Genomic DNA, 11990 nt, shown 5'->3' with positions numbered 1-11990 from the left:
GAGGGGTGATAGAGTGAGGGGTGACGGAAGGACAGATGGAGTCAGAAGAGTGATGGAGTGAGAGGGTGATGGAGGGAGGGGTGATGGGGAAGAGGGTTGATGGAGTGATAGGGATGATGGAAGGACGGGTGATGTAGTGAGAGGAGTAATGGAGTGAGAGGAGTGATGGAGGGAGAGGGGTGATGGAAGGACAGGTGATAGAGGGGGAGGGGTGATGGGGTGAGAGGGGTGATGGAGTGAGACGGGTGATGGCGGGAGAGGGGAGATGGAGGGAGAGGGGTGATGGTGGGAGAGGGGTGATGGAAGGAGAGGGGTGGGTGATGAAAGGAGAGGGGTGATGGAAGGAGAGGGGTAATGGCGGGAGATGGGTGATGGAGTGAGACGGGTGATGGCGGGAGAGGGGAGATGGAGGGAGAGGGGTGATGGTGGGAGAGGGGTGATGGAAGGAGAGGGGTGGGTGATGAAAGGAGAGGGGTGATGGAAGGAGAGGGGTAATGGCGGGAGATGGGTGATGGAGTGAGAGGGGTGATGGAGGGAGAGGAGTGATACAGCATAGTTCAGTGACAACGCATGGACTGATAGTAAAGAGGGAGGGGTGGAGGGGAAGTAGTGAAAGGGAGTCGCAGAGGTGGTGAAAGTCATGGAGTGGGCTGCAGCTGCAGTGATGGCGGGGGAGGGGAGCAGCTCTGTTATCGCTTCCTGCTGTTGTTCTCAGCCCTTCTTGGACTCTCTCACGCAGACAGATCTTTAGCGTCATGAAGGCGAGGAAGAGACTGAAGTTCAACTGCCGGAGCTCAAAAACACCTCGGGCAGCGAATCACGATAAGCCTGAAGAGGGAGGGGTGGAAGAGGGCACGAGGCCCGACGTCTTCTGCTGTCTGGGCCTCAAGCCAGAGGAAGGAGTTGGGCTTCCCAAAGGGCAGGAGCACATGGGGTTCAGTACGAAGAGCAGCCTAGCAAGAGGGGAAATGCTCGCTGACGCAGCACCCACGAGTTATGTCTGACGCTCTCGCCCCTGGGCCCCGGTGACGCTGCGCCTGCCGCACTAATGCCAGCTACGCTCCTGAGGGCAGAGGTAAGGCATGCGAAGAGGGATCCAAACATCGTAGTCGCCCCTTAGTTCTGGAGTCCCAGCTCCCTATAGAATTCGCACCTCACACAGGAGGGAGCAGAGCTTCATTGTTAAAACACATGTTCGCTTTTCGCTGCAGGCTCTGTAGAAGCCACCCTCACTTACGGTCACTCTGTGTTCCAACAGAAAATACAGAAAAGACAAATCGGAGGGTATATATATAATAGCAATGTCAAGACCAGCTTAGGTTCAGGACGGCCAGATCCATACGAGAGTTTTAGGATAGCCAATTCAAATAAACACAATAGAACTAAGTGATATAGTTGGTGGTTAAAATCTAAATCAGGCGTGTATGTAGCCATCCTGGACCTTTTTGGACATTCCCGATAGAAAACAATGTCTCCCCCCACCCCAACTCTTCCCAGAAACCCCACTCAACTAGTGAACAGAGGCAGTGCAAGAGAGAGAAGGAAAAGGCAGGAGACAGCTTAGAAGATGTTGATCGTCGCTCTGTCTGTCCAGACACACGTGGAGAGGCCCTCAGCCCTGATCTCAGGATCTCGACCGAGAACTAGATGCAGTCACTACAGACATAACCTCTTGTCTCTCTCGGCGACAAACCCGAGAAGTATGAGATGGAGCACAGACAGTAACAGGTGACCTTGCAGTGAAAGACTGGGGTAGGGCTGGGGAGGCCACGTGGGCTAGTGCCCAGTGGCGTCATGCAGAATGTTGAGGGCCGCCCGTGCAGAATGTGATATGGGGCCCACGAGTATTCAATACCTCTCAAACATTTACAGACTTTGGGCTTAAAGGGGGAGGCTCAAGAATAGGGGGCTCCCTGAATGGCTAGAAGCCCCCGTGCGCCGCAGGGGTCTCTATTATCCCCTGTAGTACATCTGTAGTGCATCGAGCTGCTGCTTTTGGAACACGTGGGAAAAGATTCGAATCCCAACCTCAGCTCAACATCCGGTGACTGGACAATAAGTTTAATCTCCCTGTGATGAAAAAACGTGCAATGTAGTCTAGTCCTGTTGTAAAGACCTCTGATGTCTATAGGCCAGCTGTGCAAGTGGTGGGTAGGCCTGTTTCGGCTCAGGCTCGATGTTTGTCTCTGGCTAGGTTTATGGCCTCATGGTACCAGAGAGCCGGGCCAAGCACACTAGCCACTTAAAAAGACAAAAACAACGCAAATATATAATCTAATGTACTAAACTGAGGCAGAAAGGTCGAAGGAACAAACAATTTTACTGCAAAGAATCATATTTTTACATGACATTTGTTGCAGAATGTAATGACTCGATTCGGGCTTCGGCTCTTAGGGGCATATTTGCAAGCCCCTATCGCCACCACAATGTCACTTTTCTCGAAGTTGTGGTGGCGCCACCTTGTGAATAAGGCACTCTTTCAAGCTATAATTTGCGTGAAAGGGGTGGGCAATGGGTGTTGTGATGGGCGTTCCACTACAACAAAATCACTTGAGTCATTGGGGCGTGTTAACGTCCCAGTCCGGACGCACAGCATTGCTTTGTACATAACAATAATGCCAGAGTAATTTCATTTAATCAAATTTTATTCCAAGTTAATCCACTGTATACGCTTATAATTCTTGTTAATCCGTCACATGAAGACATATGGATACATTTTTCCTTTTAACGCTGTAGGTATGCATGTAGCCTTGTCCTAAAGCACGGAATGTAGCATAAGTGTTCCTCATAAGATAATCGTTATCACCCAATGCATTTCGAGCCCCTCTCGGCTCTTCGTCAGGGGATATCTACAAATTTAAAACATATCAGTTAGACTATACCTTGTCAGTTAACAAACCAACTGTGATTGATATATACATACAACTTTCATTCTTCCCGCCTTAAACTTATTGGCCACTGAATTCAATTATACAGTGAATAAATACTGATTACATTTTTTTCAACTCTCTCATTTAAATCTCTCGACTTAAACGCCCATTACTCTGACCTCAAACACAAGCTCGTACCTTAAGAAAAGCGTTCTAGTTCCTGCTCTCCATCCTCTCGAAAACCATACTTCGTTCATCACTGCCTCACTTCATCTAAACACCTGTGTGGTAATCCCACCCCCTTTTTTTAAAACAAAATTCCAATTACTTCCCACCAATATACCAAACGACAGGTCCCAGAATGCTTTGCAAAAGCCGTTTAACTGATCTCATGCGAATGTTTTAAAAAATTAATTTTTGGTGAAATTGCTTTCTTTGCTGAGGTTGCGTAGTACAAATCAGCAAAGAAAGCAATTTCACCAAAAATTAATTTACATACTGTGATATCAACTTTTACATGACATTCATGGGTGGGTGGGGGATTCAATGTTTAATTGTTTAAATGACTGAGAAGGGGTTCATCATTTGGAGGAATGTGTAACACGTAGTTTGAACAACAGACGGTAAAACATTCGCATGAGATCAGTTAAACGGCTTTCGCAAAGCATTCTGGGACCTGTAGTTTGGTATATTGGTGGGAAGTAATTGGAATTTTGTTATAAAAGAAGGGGGTGGGATTACCACACAGGTGTTTAAGATGAAGTGAGGCAGTGATGAACGAAGTATGGTTTTCGAGAGGATGGAGAGCAGGAACTAGAACGCTTTTCTTAAGGTACGAGCTTGTGTTTGAGGTCAGAGTAATGGGCGTTTAAGTCGAGAGATTTAAATGAGAGAGTTGAAAAAAATGTAATCAGTATTTATTCACTGTATAATTGAATTCAGTGGCCAATAAGTTTAAGGCGGGAAGAATGAAAGTTGTATGTATATATCAATCACAGTTGGTTTGTTAACTGACAAGGTATAGTCTAACTGATATGTTTTAAATTTGTAGATAAACCCCTGACGAAGAGCCGAGAGGGGCTCGAAATGCATTGGGTGATAACGATTATCTTATGAGGAACACTTATGCTACATTCCGTGCTTTAGGACAAGGCTACATGCACACCTACAGCGTTAAAAGGAAAAATGTATCCATATGTCTTCATGTGACGGATTAACAAGAATTATAAGCGTATACAGTGGATTAACTTGGAATAAAATTCGATGAAATGAAATTACTCTGGCATTATTGTTATGTACAAAGCAATGCTGTGCGTCCGGACTGGGACGTTAACACGCCCCATTGACTCAAGTGATTTTGTTGGCACGTGATTTGGGCAGTTCACGATACCGGGCTTTGCACGCAAACAGGTCGAAATTAAAGCGAAAAGGATAAAATTGGAGAAACAAGGAGTGCACTATGTCATTCGTTTTTGATGATGTTCCACTACAACACCCATTGATTTGGACGCTGCCTCATATTTACAAGGGAGGCGTAAATATGGTGCAGCGCCAAAAATAAGACCTGGGAAAATCTGGTCTTTCCCTGGCACAACAAGGAGAAACGTTTAATTTCTCCTCGTTTTTGCTGTTTCCATGTGTGCTACATTGTGCAGCACGCATATAAACAGCAAAACACCATTGATTGAAAAAAATAATATATGACGTTTTGCAACTTCTATGTGTATTGCATTAAGCAACACGCATCAAAGTTTCAAAACTCCATTTCATTGTTTATATGCAGGAAGGGACACCTCCCTGCACATAAACAATCATTCCCCTCAACGCAGGCACCCAGCTGTGTTGGCACTAGACAGCTAAATTAGCTCCATGGCAGGGGGAAATGCAAGGCTGCACCGTATTCTTGTAAATACAGTGCAGCCCTGCATTTCAGAAGTGGCGGATGGTGGCATTAAGCCAAGGAGGCTAATGCTGCGCTTTGCCACTTCCTTGTAAATAGGCCCCTTACAGTCAAGCCAGACCTCAGGATCAACTTTGAAGCGCTGTATGAATTTGCTGACTTGTCCACCTCTCATAACATGTATTTGTAAAGCACATGTTAACCCATGGGCATCATGGCACTGTTTAATGTTACCCAACTCAATGATACTCATTTTATCAACCTCAGAAAGACGAAAGACTGAGTAGACCTGCTGGGATTTGAACCTGTGACCATGAGGTCAAACACAGGCCTCTACAGTGGACCCATTAGTCCACTAAGTCACCCAGCAAGTGCTGTAGCTAGCCTGGTGGACATAGACTTGGCTAGCTATAGCATTAACCAACACTCAATAAACATTCAGTATATTGGGCCCCTCTGGCTTACATGACCAAGGGACCATTTGGCTTTCATGTTCGAGTTTTTTAACAATCCCTAATTTAGAGGGTCTGGCAAGGACCGCCTTGCTAGCTACAGGAAAGAAAAGTTGTATGAATGAATGGGATAACCATTATCTTGACCATCCGGATAGTCGTACAACATAAACATTCACACAGGGGATTGAAATCTCTCCCTTAAGTACTTCTAAGATTGTATTGTGTGAAAGCATATATGCAGCTTTTACTAACCCGATGTGTGACACTGAGGCGTGTTCCTTCAAGGATAGCATGCTAAATCAATGCAGGGTGTGTGGCTGGAAGTGTGTTGTTTTTCTTTTGATCCAGTGTGGAATGTGTTTCCATTTAATGCATGATGACCACAGAGGTGTGGTCATAGTGTTATAGGACGCAGCACTTAGCAGTGTTATGGGTGAAGGAGTGTGAGAGAGCAGCATGCAGTTTATGGGTTTCAGTAAGCTGGCAGCTTGTAGCCGCTCTGCAGGTCCCTTTGTGATAATATGTGTGATCATAGTCCACTTCCTGGTTACTTCACTGGGTTTTCCATTCTGAGATATTTTGATCTCATTAGCCCTGTGCAGGGTGTAGCAAAACATATGTATTAGTTTGAGGACTTTTACTAAGTGTGTATGGTGATAGCGGCTGAGGTTGTTACATGCAAGTCCTATCCTGCGTCCGATTAGAGCAACCTTTTTACAACTTAAAGGCACTTCTGAGGGTCCTTTTACCACATTCAACATTGGTTATGTAGGCAAAGGAGAGGACCAGGCTTCAGAGTATTGTTTGAGTAATAGTTGAGTGACTGCTGTGGCCTCCAGTATTATTGCCCTTAGTACTGCATTTTTGGATACGTGTTGGGTAGATGTTAGATGGAAGGAAGCTGTGGAGACTGAGCCCAAACTGCTCTGGTTCACAGTCTCTTTTGCTCTTTGGCAAGGGGTCTGTGGATTTGGTCAGCTTTCTGTGCTTCTGCTGTTGCTTATAGGATGAATGACGATAGTTATTGCAGCACAGCAGCAAACCAGCCCTCGTCCGTTATGTGACTTTGTAAAGCGCACTATCACCCACAAGGTTATCCTGACGCTAAGTAGGTGTGTGTGCTCAGCCTTACCTATGATAGGCTGGTTAATTGAAAAGCCAAGTCTTCAGCTTGTTTCGGGATTCAAGAAGAGAGGAGGCTCTAATGTGGAGAGGGAGAGTGTCCATGCTTTATTAGCAATGTAAGAGAACACCAGTCCTCCTGATCTGGTTCTGTGTATGCATGGGATGTTGGCCATTAGAAGTGCTGCGGAGAGGAGGTGTGCGGATGGTTGGTGGAAGGAGATGCAACTGTTCAATTAGGTGGGGCCTAAGTTGTGGAGTGCCTTGAATGTGTGTGAGGAATTTGAATTGAACGTGTTTGTATATTGGAATCCATTGTAGTTCCCTGAGGTCTGGTGTAAGGCGAGTTCTGTGTGGGTGGTTGAGGATGAGTCTGGCTGCCAATTTCTGGATGGTCTATAGCCTTCTAGTGAGTTGCTTGGTGATCCCAGTGTAGAGGGTGTTCAGATAGTCCAACTTGCTGGTGACTAGGGTGTGAGTGACAGTTTGTCTTGTGTTGCTTGGGAGCTATTTGAAGATCTTCCTCAGCATTTTCAGGGTGTGGAAGCAGGATGCAGTGACGGTGTTGACTTGTGCAGTCATGTCCAGTTTGATGTCAATGATTATTCTGAGGTTCCTGGTATGAGTTCCATGGTGAGGTGTTCTTACTGAAGATCACTACTTCTATCTTGTCCATGTTGAGCTTAAGACAGATGGCTTTCATCCAGTTACCGACTTCGGTCATGCAGGCAGTGAACTTGTTTCTTGTGTTGGGGGTCTTGTCCGAGAGGAAGCGTATGAGTTGCATGTCGTCTGTGTAGGAGAGGATGTTGATATGTGCATGAATGACATTGGCCAGAAAGATCATGTATGGGATGAAAAAGGTGGGGATGAACGATGAACCTTGAGGGACTTCGCAGATGAGTTTGTGGGCTTCTGAGGAGTAAGGTGTCAGGCTGAGAACCGATGTGTTAGCTGTTAAGAAAGAGCAGATTCAGTGCAGAGCGGGTCCTTGGATGCCACTCTCATGCAGGCACTAGATAGGGATGAGGTGTGAGACCGTGCCAAATGCGGCAGCAAGGCCAAGGAGAATGAGGCTGGCATGTCTTCTCGGTCAATAATCATTCAGATTTCGTTTGTGGCAGCAATGAGTACTGTTTTTGTAATGTGGTTGGGCCTGAATCCAGACTGCATGGCATTGAGGAGCTGGTGGTTGCTGAGGTGGTGGTGAACATGCTAGAATTGTTTCTAGGCTCAGGGTAACAGCCACATACAGTATGATATTGGTGTTTAGGTCCAGCAAGCTACATCATTCCAAGATGTTGGTGATTTGCCTCATCCAATATGACGACCACCATTAGGTACTTTTGCTTTAACTGATAATTACATCATGGTCATTGCTGGTTCTGTCAGCAAAAGAGACTCTGTCACCAAAAGAGACTACTAACCTACCTTGGCTGCACGGCAAGATTGCGGGCTGTATTGAATCTTGCATTAGTTGTGCATTCTGGACCTGCCTGTTTGACACTACCCTTCCCACTTCAATCTCTGCTCAGCTGGATATCTTCCTAAGCTCATTATGTCCACCTGGTATTATTGAACTCCTCTTTGTTACCTGGTGCACTCTTGGTGTCCTGATGTCTTCCTGATCTCTTGAGATGGCTGATGGTCTATGCCTTCTCAGCTGGTGGTCTGGTAAGGTTTTTCATGTACTAATATAATCAAGAGAAAGGGGAGTTAGAGGTGTTGGGAGTCGGATCACTCAACTTCCAAACGTAAACAAAGTAATCAAAGTGGAAGTGGTGCCACCATGATTCTTCTCCTAAAAGGGGGAACACTTAGGATTAAAGAAAATATTTTAATTAAGCGTTTTCTCACTTACTTAAGACAGTGGATAACACAGTGTAACACAACGTAACATGTAGACCACTATTACAGATGCTGTTGGGGGTTCCCTAATCAGTCTCCATTGACATCCCACCTGTTTTTAACCTTTCCTCAGTACCAGTTGAGACTTAATTAAAATCGTTTTCTTGTTACTAGAGGTAATTTTATTATCTCAACACAGATCCCACTGGAAATTCCCCTTAGAAGTGCTCCCCGACTGAGAAATTGAGCCCACCCAGACACATTAGGGTTCTCATTTATGGGATTCTGGCATTGGGCAGCACAGCCAGGCAGCTTGATGTGGTGCCCTATACCAAAGTGAAAGGGCAGTAATGCACCGTATTTATGCAATATAGTGCATTCCTGTCCTTTGTCCATGCACTGGTGCAGTCTTGGCAGCCTAGCACTATTGTGGGCATCATTGTACCATAGTGCAAGGATGCCTTTGTTGCATGTACGATTGTTTTGTGCAGGATGGGGCACCTTCCCGCACAAAAACAATCCTTAGAGGCGTTTTCTTCTTTCTATGTGTGCTGCAGAATGCAGCACACATAGAAAGATTACTGCAGCACACATGGAAAGAAGAACAAACAAGGAGAAATAAACATATTTCTCCTTGTTACGCCTCGCCTTGGGAGGCATAAGGATTTGGCGCTTCCCCCGGTTTAAATCTGGGGCAGTGTCAAATTCTATGGATGTTGCGTGGGAAAACCCACCATAACGGCTCCCAGGCGCAGAGTAAGGTGATGCAATGATTTGCACTGCATCACCTTACTCATGATTTATGAGGCCACTCAGAGCCATGCAGGGTGGCTTGGCACGGCATCTTAAATCGGATTGAGAGCCCTGCGTCAGGCATGTACCACTTTACATGGTGCAAAAGTGATGCCGGGCTCTCATAAATAAGCCCCACAGTGTTCTGTGTGAGGACTCGATGATGAAGCCTGCGTCTAGCGGAAACTCGAGTAGGTGAGAATACTTAACAAAAAATCCTAAGGATTGCCCCGTTAGGCGAGGCATCATAGTGGCACCACCTACCCTTTGATTATAAGGTTTCTTATGTGTATTTCTTAGTGTATCAGTAGAAGGTCACATACATATACTGTCTTTGATATTCTTAAGAAAGTTTCTCAATAGCTAGCAATTTCAGTGCGCACAGTGGGGTATATTCGCAAGAACGTGTGATAACTACCGCAAGAGTAGCCTAATGCAACTTTCACCATCGCACCCCAACGCGGGAAAATTACGCCGTGCCAACCAAGTATTCACAACACGGCGCTAGCATGCGATAACCACCAGATAACGCGTCAAATGGCCACGCAAAATCCAACGCCATGCCGCAAAAATGCAAAACGCGAACGCAAAAAATCATGTGATGAGGCCAAGCAAAAAAATGGGCGAAAACCAGCCACAGGCCTGCAGATCCCATGCAACTGGCGGGAAAATGCACCATAAAAGAAACAAAAACCCAACAAAACCAATTCAAACTGCGTAGCACCATGGATGCACCCGGACCGAGTGCAGAGGACATGCCGAACTCACCAAGCCCAACGGAGGACCAGCACGGAACCCCGGGGTCGGGGAAGGGCAAGGAGAAGAGGAAGAGGAAGACAGGGTTCAGTCTGCAGGAAGAGCGGATCATCGTCACGGAGGTGATAGAAAACTATCAACAACTGTTTGGCACCTCCCCTGCGGCACTGGCAACACAAACGGAAATATGGCACTCCATCGTCACAAAAGTCAACGCAATCGGAGTGTCCTGGAGGTCAATGCAGGAAGTCAAGAGGCACTGGCATGAAGTGCACAGCCAAACAAAGGAGAAACTTGCAGCCAACAGGAATGCAGCAACGGCGACTGGAGGTGGGAGTCCTGCGATACAAGAGGAGCTGGATGAGCTGGAGGAAATGGTGGCCACAGTCAGCAGTGTGGAGACGGTGGCAGGAGTTGTGGTCCTGGACACAGCCCGATACGACCTGACCCAACAGCAACAGGGTGAGTAACGACCAGGGACTGGGGAAATGGGGGAGATGGGCACAATTGCACACATGCAAAAATATGTGGCGCACACTGCACACCCACAATGATCGTGGAACATGTCCCTGACAGCCTTGGCACACTGCAGCACACATAGAAATACCAAGTAGGCCCCCGTCCACTATGTGCACAAAGGGCCCCCCCTCCCCAACACCCATATCACAACCTACCGATGCACATGTGCTGAATCCAGGAAAGCAGCGTCTCTATGAGCCACACTGACTATGCAAGTGAAAATGCATGCCAGATAGCATGGCTGCAGTCACAATACATGCCATGGCCCACGAATTGTCATGGATGTGCCACAGTGCGGATCACATCCGTAAAGGAGCAGGTCACACGCTGACATATCCATGTGCACCCACAATCCATGTCGCACAACACACGCAGCACACAAACAATGCACCAGCCACAAAATCTGTACGGGAGCACATATGACCCAAGTCAAAAACAATACAGCCCTTGAAAAGCACACAATTCAAAGGCACCCCGCCTCAAAGGGAGAAGGGTACACAAAATCAGAGCTTTATGGGCAACTTCCCCACAATGCAGCACACACACATAGCAATCACAGTACACCAGCAATTATGGCAACGTGGTACAATGCGGAACACCAGAGGACAGAGCTCACAAAATGTTCCGCTCATGCGTATCAACTGTCCACTCACATCATGCATTGCCTGACACTGTGTGATGACAATGTACGGGTACTACCACACATCCATCATGTAGTCGGTAAACACACTGTCTCTCATCAAATATCCAGCTCCACCAAAACAGTCACAATGTACATTGGCATGCAGTCTGAATGTAAACATCTTCAATCCTTCAACATACATGTGCAACACTGTTAACCTGCATCACCCCTTTACATTTTAGAGGGACAAAGAACACCTGGTGCAGAGCACACCACACTTCCCATCAGTCATGATGAATAGGACAACCCGCACATATGTCAGGACACCCTCCAACGGATGATGGACAGCCTCCGCACCCCATCCCCAGGAGCAGGGCAGGCCAGCTGCCTCGTGGTGACCCCACCACGTGTACAGATCACACAGCAGGAAACACACACCACCAAGGCAGTCTCCCAGGACCCCCCCCCCCGACCAAGACACGGAATTACAACAGTGTGTGTTAGCATGCCAGGTGAAGTTGGCTGATCAGCTGCGGGTGGGATTCGAGCTCGTGGCAGCCAAACTTGATGCCATACGTGGGTGTCTGAGTCCCATCATGGACCACGTACAGTCCCTATCGGATACCCCCTGCATGCACCATGCTCCACCACAGACCTTGGCTGACCTCGCTGGGGCCATTAATCAGATACAAGAACTGTCTGGTCAGACAGGCACCAGCGATGAAAGCACAGAGTTGGCACTGCTGTGGAGGGCAATGGAGACCATGGAGCAGATGCAGGCTGGATGTCTGGCTGCCACATCTGGACACCAGCAAGCAGTAGCTGGGAACTTCAACACCAGGCAGTACATCATCTTGCCATTGATGCCACTGAGCCTGTCACAGATGGCTGCAGCGGGAACATCGACACACACAGCTCCGACCCCTGATGTGTCAGTGGCAAACGGTGATGCAGCCCCATCACCTTCGCAGTCTGATGTGTCAGTGGTACACAGTGAAGCAGCCATTACCCCACCACACACACCAGACACACCGGACACAGAACCCGTATCAGGGGAGTAAGATGGGGATGGAAATTACTGTGTGAGGAAGGAGGCAGTAGCATCC

The 11990-nt window shown here is 47.2% G+C and overlaps 1 protein-coding gene across 2 annotated transcripts in view; it reads left to right on the top strand.

Moving 5' to 3' along the window:
* The first annotated feature begins 775 nt into the window (after positions 1–775).
* The window catches only part of LOC146870991 (transcription factor Maf-like), a 162526-nt gene continuing 151311 nt past the window's right edge, over positions 776–11990 (top strand). The window contains exon 1 of one of the 2 annotated variants that reach the window (XM_085649450.1): positions 776–1075. The gene's annotated coding sequence lies outside the window, so the exon portion shown is untranslated. The remainder of the gene's footprint in view (positions 1076–11990) is intronic. The other variant, XM_085649468.1, reaches the window with a different exon arrangement.

The sequence above is a fragment of the Triturus cristatus genome, chromosome 1_1 (genome assembly GCF_964204655.1).
Source record: "Triturus cristatus chromosome 1_1, aTriCri1.1, whole genome shotgun sequence".
Classification (NCBI taxonomy): domain Eukaryota; kingdom Metazoa; phylum Chordata; class Amphibia; order Caudata; family Salamandridae; genus Triturus; species Triturus cristatus.
Note: the sequence above shows the minus strand (reverse complement) of the source record. Positions and strands in the feature narration are given on the sequence as shown.